Source organism: Aplysia californica, unplaced genomic scaffold, assembly GCF_000002075.1.
Source record: "Aplysia californica isolate F4 #8 unplaced genomic scaffold, AplCal3.0 scaffold00562, whole genome shotgun sequence".
Classification (NCBI taxonomy): domain Eukaryota; kingdom Metazoa; phylum Mollusca; class Gastropoda; order Aplysiida; family Aplysiidae; genus Aplysia; species Aplysia californica.
The window spans coordinates 435,964-442,889 of record NW_004797832.1 but is presented as its reverse complement, the minus strand read 5'-3'; the positions used below and the strand labels follow the sequence as shown (position 1 = coordinate 442,889).

At 40.9% G+C, this 6,926-nt stretch overlaps 1 long non-coding RNA gene across 1 annotated transcript; it reads left to right on the top strand.

The window, feature by feature from the left end:
* The first annotated feature begins 803 nt into the window (after nucleotides 1-803).
* Nucleotides 804-2,711, top strand: LOC118478437. Its single transcript, XR_004859041.1, has 2 exons — nucleotides 804-1,236; nucleotides 1,272-2,711. It is a non-coding gene; the product is annotated as an uncharacterized LOC118478437 (long non-coding RNA).
* Nucleotides 2,712-6,926: the final 4,215 nt, after the last annotated feature.

The following is a 6,926-nucleotide window of genomic DNA, read 5'->3' as shown; positions in this document are numbered from 1 at the left end:
TGATGTTTGGGATACAGCAGTGCAGCCTCTCTTTAACGACATCGTCGGGACCAGAAAAAAATGTCGTTATATAGAGAGGCGACCAAAAATATTACTAATGATACGTAGGAAAAATTGAGGACCTGGGCACCATGTCGCTATACAGAGGATGTCGTTATATCGAAGGTCGTTATAGAGAGGCTGCGCTGTACGTAATCTATGCCTCCAACTGGTTGAATCTTGTCCTGTTTTTTGTTTTGTTTTGTTGGGTTTTTTTTTAATTCTTTCACTTTCAGGTAATGTGTTCAAACGTTGTTGAAATACCCTGCATTTGTAACTGAAAGTGAAGGGTCTGGAAACTGTTTAAAAAATTACATTTTTTCCCATCATTCTCATCCCAATCCCTATCGCTTTACATATAATTTTGACTTACTTCGCCATTGTTTTATATACGGTACATATTATTATGATATATATGATAAATCGGATGTTTTCTACTGACAAGTTTAGCACAGACATGTTTGTACAGCTGAGTATGGCCGTTGTTTCTGTAATGTTTGAGCTGCATAATGAATGATAACGGCTCTTTAGTCTTTACTAATCTGTCATCTGTCTGGGCTCAGTTAACACCTTCTGGCTGTGGGTGGTTGGCGGGTGCTCTGGTGTGGTTTGCTTCTTCTTTCCTATCAAACATCTATCGTCCTTATCTCCCCTTCATCTTTTTTATGTTTGTTACTCTCTTGTAACAGCTCTAATCTTCTGGCGCTCATATGACCTTATGCAGTTGCAAGCGCTAAAAAAACCCTACTAAACTAAAACTAAAACTAAACCTTCTGGCTTTTCTTTTTTCTTTTGGTTTTTAAAAAAAATGTTGGTTTTTTAAAATGTTTTTCTCCTCCTGTTATAATTCTCTTGCAGTAGTGATTTTTTCTTCTTCTTTTTTTTTTTGGTCTTTGCCGAAAAAGAGCAGAACTACTGGTACATTGAAAAATATTCTTGAGTATTCTTTGAGGTGTGAGGTCACTTTCCACTTGAGTATTCTTTGAGGTGTGAGGTCACTTTCCACTTGAGTATTCTTTGAGGTGTGAGGTCACTTTCCACTTGAGTATTCTTTGAGGTGTGAGGTCACTTTCCACTTGAGTATTCTTTGAGGTGTGAGGTCACTTTCCACTTGAGTATTCTTTGAGGTGTGAGGTCACTTTCCACTTGAGTATTCTTTGAGGTGTGAGGTCACTTTCCACTTGAGTATTCTTTGAGGTGTGAGGTCACTTTCCACTTGAGTATTCTTTGAGGTGTGAGGTCACTTCCACATTTTGTTAGGAGGTGGAATTTGCCATTTGTTTTGTTCAAGTCAGTGTAGACAATCATAGAAATCCTCTTGTGACCTTTGTACCTAACCTAAGGGGGGTAGTACAGTTGTTTGACTGTTTCCATATGTCTGTATGGTTGTATTGTTTTTGCTAATCAAATTTTTTTTAAATATTTGTTTGTTTGTATTGTTGGCCTGCATTATATTCATATACCTTAGCTCAATGACAAATTATCTAATTTCTGAGATAGCTCGTCTCACGTCTGCGAAATTTTCCTGGAGCATAACTTGCAACATCATGTCTTAAGATTGTGTTTTTCCCATCACAGTTAATAATTAACAGATGGGTAGGTATTCTGAAATCTCTAGTTCATTACCTTATCATCTCACTGATTTTGACTTTTCAGCGTGAACTTCCAAATTGCTCCATGGTTATCATGCAGGAAAAGTCGTCTCTGCCTGTACAAAGCAAAAGATTTATGTTGAGTGCACATGTGCAGTAAAACTTTGTGGGAACGGATTGAGACCAGAACATTCAAATCATTTCGGTGACTTGAGTTTCCTCCTAACAGATGTTTCCTGAACTTGCCCAGTGCCTCCACACACACGTGTCAGGACTCAGTGCTGTCGTACTCTGACAAAACTCCTTTTTCTTATTCACTGCAGTTTTGAGAAATCAATGATTTTCAGTTTTCTTATAATAATAGGCCTTTTGCCATCTCTTGAGCACAGGGAATGACATTTCTTTTCAGGGTTCGAGATCAACCGTTGATGTACTGGGCCGGAGCCGTACTGGGCAAACTAGTTTCAATGTTATCAGAAAAACGAAAAAAGCTGATTTCTCGAAAGTGCTGTGAATAAGAAAAAGGCGTTTTGTCAGAGTACGGCAGAGTGGAATCAGAGGCTTGTCAATTTTGTCGACATATATGGAGTCAATGGTAGCGTCTTAAAGCTTGTTCATTTGTCTTAATTTTGATGGGGAAAAAAAGCCTCCTACCTATCTATCTTGACTAGAAGTTAAACTATTTGCTGTTTGAATGAGGTAAGGTGGGTGGCTTAGTGTCGGAGGTAAAAATACAGAAAAATTGGACGCTAGTTGGAAGCCAAAGTTTGGTGAATTCCAAAGCTTGAGTGTCCTTGGAAAGTTGCAAATGTACTTTTTATTTTATTGTGCCTTTCATCCATGTTTTTCAGTAATATCCACTCAAATCTGTATTTTGGTGTTTTTTTTTCAATGAATTGAAATGGTGGTGATCCCCATCCCTCAAAACTGGATAGACACTACCCAATGGACGTAAAAATGTCGGTAACTTTGATTTCATTATTTGGACGAGTGCCTGATTTCACCACCATGTCATGCATTTTTTCTATTCATTTTGCCAAGACGGTTGGGAAACGATTGTGTTTTCTTACTCTGACTATACTACTGTAAGGGTTTGTTTGTTTGTTTGTTTGTTTGTTTGTTTGTTTGTGTTCTTTTCCAGTTGCAGATGGTTATCTTCTGACAGGTGAAACCGGCGTCTGTGGTGTAGTGTGTAGTGGTTAGGCACTTGTCTGTTGCAAGCAGGAGACCCGAGTTCGATTTCCATGTAAGGAGAATGTTTTAATGGACTGTCGCGGTCTTTCTGCCAGGATGTTGTATCCTTCTCCCCCCTCTGCCCAAGTTTGCCCTGACGGGCTGTGTCGGAGGCTCACCTTCTAAATTGTCGCTTTTAAGCACAAGGGGGCTATTCCGAAAAATGCTGTTTTGAGAAAATCGAAGGTAAAGTTTTTGCCACTTGTTCCGTTTCTTTAAAAGACAAGGAGAGTTTTCTCTATAGCCAAACAAATATACACACCAATGAAACCAAACTTCTCCTATAGGTAGGGCAATGCCCACTTTTGGTGTAGGTCAAGATTTCTGGAAACCCCCGAAATCTGGGTTAGCCTGCTTGTCCTTAAATGCGACCAAATGATGGAAAATGTGTTGATGGGAGCGTAAAAACAATTGCGAATTGGAAATACATGACAAGTTAAAGTAAATGTTTCTATAGCAGGAGTGTGGGTGTAACGTGCATGCGCTTTCCCCGTGCGGATTGTACAGGTGTTCATTGGTGCTGTATCCATAATTTGAGCATAACGCGTAACTGTTCGTCTGGTGCAGCATACATTGCTTGCAAAATTTACGCTTTCGTAGTTACTATTACTAGTATTTGTTAGTTTTTAAAAATCCCATATGTCAAAAAGCAGAGGTAACAGTTCTGCTGCTATTAACTTTCCATTATATAAAATAGATTTTTCTGACAAACTGAAGAAACGGCTTTTTACAATGGTGGGGAAGACATGAGTGGAGCACGGAGTGATGAGCACATGGGAGTAGATCTACTAGCTGTGGTTCTTGTTGCTGTTGTTGCTGTTGTTTGTTTCTTTCACTCTTACTACTAGCTTCGTACAGTGGGATTCGCTTCAACCGAAAGCAGCAGTAAGCTGAATGAAAATGAAATCCACGATTTTGCTGTTCTATTTGAGCAACCTCTTTAGATTTAGACGGAAAACCCAGCTTAACCCTAGAAAATGGTGTTGTCCGGCAGATTTTGGTTGAAGCGTACTCCTCTGTATCTTTGGAATTTAGTCAAATAAATGTGAGGCGTGCTGACAAAATGAGTTACTTCCCGCAATCCTCAAATGGAGATGTGTTGGCCAAAAATCAACACTAGGGTCAAATTTGTAGATGTTCTATTGATGCCATATTAAGTATAACATGCCTTTTATTATTTCATACTTATAAATTGTAAAAGCTTCACCTATAAGAGCGCTCAAATCGGAGAAGTAGCTCCTTCTGTCAGCACGCTTGACAAATGTCCAATGGATCTCATGCAGCAGCCAGTCGCTTGTCTTGTCCTTTTGGTGCACGGAATCGCAGTTTGATGACCAGCGGGCAATCCCCCCATGTCGGAGAAGGAGTGCAGTTCCTATCATGTCTGTTCATCCGTTTGTATAATGTAGCATCAGTGAATCAAGTGTTTACCTTAGTTTAGTACAAAGTGTGTATGTTCATTAAAGAAACACTTTAACAAGAGATGTGCGTCTTCGTACTTGTCCGAGTGTCAATTTTTTAGGGACATCTTACTATTCTAATGTCTCCCCCCCCCAAAATGTGATGCTAGGGAACTGTGTTATGGTCAGGAATATGTGCATGCTGCCAGAGCTTAATTTGCATAATGTACATGATGTGTATGAGGGTGCGGTGGCGGAACGGTTAGTGCGCTCGTCTTCGAAGCGGAAAGTCCGGGTTCGAGCCTCGGTTTGGACATGGATATTTTTCGCCCCCTCCAGCCCACCCAGCAGTAATGGGTACCTGACTTCGAGTTGGGGAAGTAAAGGCGGCGTGGAAAGGAACTGGCCATCCTACCACAATATGCCGAAAGGCCCAGGAAGTTGTCTCACTAACAAAGCTATCCCCAATGTCCGGATCGGATGCTGGAACAACTTTACTTTTTACATGATGTACAGAGCAGAAGTACGGGTGTTTACACCGGATGCTGCTGACTGGTGGTTGGTAGGTCCGACTTGTTTTCTTTCCCTCTGCTGGTTCTGTCTGTTTTGCTGTTTTCGTGGGTGGTTGGCCGGTGCTCTGCTGTGGTTTGCTCCTTCTTTCCTATCAAACATCTATCGTCCTTATCTCTCCTTCTTTCCTATCAAACATCTATCGTCCTTATCTCTCCTTCTTTCCTATCAAACATCTATTGTCCTTATCTCCCCTCCTTTTTTTATGTTTGTTACTCTCTTGTAACACCTCTAATCTTCTGGCGCTCCTATGACCTTATGCAGTTGCGAGCGCCGTAAAACCTTATACTACTACTACTAAAACCTCTAGTAAAACTAAACTTGCTTTTTTTCCTTGCCCTTTTGGCTGTTGTTCTGGTGTCAGTTTCCTTCTCTTTGATCTACTACGGGGTGCCCAGTACGGCGGGTCGCTTGTTTTCAGGCGACCGAGTTGGGCAATGGACCCGACCCGCTGATCACATCCATATATAATGGTACTTACTTATAACTACCCTTTACGCTTACTCACTTACTACCCGTTACGCCATCTGGCGTTTACTCACTCACTTACTTACTTACTACCCGTTACGCCATCTGGCGTTTACTTTTACTTACAACCCGTTACGCCATCTGGCGTTTACTTACTTGCTTCTTACTGCCCGTTACGCCATCTGGCATTTACTTACTTACTTACTTACTCACTTACTTACTTACTTACTTACTTACTTACTTACTGACTTACTCACTAACTTACTTACTTACTTACTTACTTACTCACTTACTTACTTACTTACTCACTTACTTACTTACTTACTTACTTACTTACTCACTAACTTACTCACTTACTTACTCACTTACCTACTTACCACCCATTACACCATCTGTCGTCTAGGGCAGCAACAAAGGATCTCCAGCTCTGTCTGTTTTGGGTCAGTTTGGTCAGCGTTCCCCACGAACGATTCCAGGACTTCATTTCAGACTCTCTCTCCATCTTCTCCTTGTTATTATGGTGGTCATGTTCTCTTGCCTACATTTCCGTAGAAGTAGAAGATCTGCGTGGGAAATCTTGTCAGGCCAGGAGATTCGGAGGATTTGGCGTAAGCCGGTTGTATGAAAAGAACTTAGCCATAATAGGCACCCCCTAGTATAACAAAGCTGGACTGGAAAGGAGTTGGTCGCATCACTGAGCAATTGTCTTTGACTTTGATCGTGTCCATGAATCCAGTTTTGTCTCAGTTCAGTTAAAGTTAAAGTTTTACGGCACTTGCAACATAGACAGCATATAAGTGCCGAAGATTAGAATTAGATTAGAGGTGTAACTAAGTTTACTAAGTACTAGAGGTCCAGAATTTTTTTGTGGATGGTTGGCGGGTGCTCTGGTGTGGTGTGCTCTTTCTGTCCTATCAAACATCTATGGTCCTTATCTCTCCTTCTTCTCTTTTATGTTTGTTGCTCTCTTGACTCTTGTAACTCCTCTAATCTTCTGGTGCTCTTATGCAGTTGCGAGCGCCGTAAAACCTCTACTACTAAAAACTCTAATCGTCGGCACTTATATGACCGTATTGTGTTGCAAGTGCCGTAAAACTCTTACTAAACAACCAAAACATAGATCTAATCTTCTAGCCAAGTACAGCTGACGGTGTCCAAGATGGCCACAATACAAAACGGATCGAAATTGTGGCAGTGTCTGCGTCAGTGCCAGTGTCAGTGTGGGCATAGACATTACCAAACATTAGGCAGAGAAAAGAAAACTGAGGAATATATTCTGCGGTTGGGTATTGAACCTGAAACATCCAAACTACACATGTCAATGAATGCTACCTACAGCACTGTCTCTATCCATCTTGAACCTGAAACATCCAAACTACACACGTCAATGAATGCTACTTAATACTTACAGCACTGTCTATCTATCCATCTTGAACCTGAAACATCCAAACTACACATGTCAATGAATGCTACGAACAGCACTGTCTATCTATCCATCTTGAACCTGAAACATCCAAACTATACTTGAGTAAGGACGTCTCTGTTGACATTTGACATCCATCCCTTGGCGCTCATATGACCTTATGCCGTTGCGAGCGCCGTAAAAGCTCTACTAAAACAGACA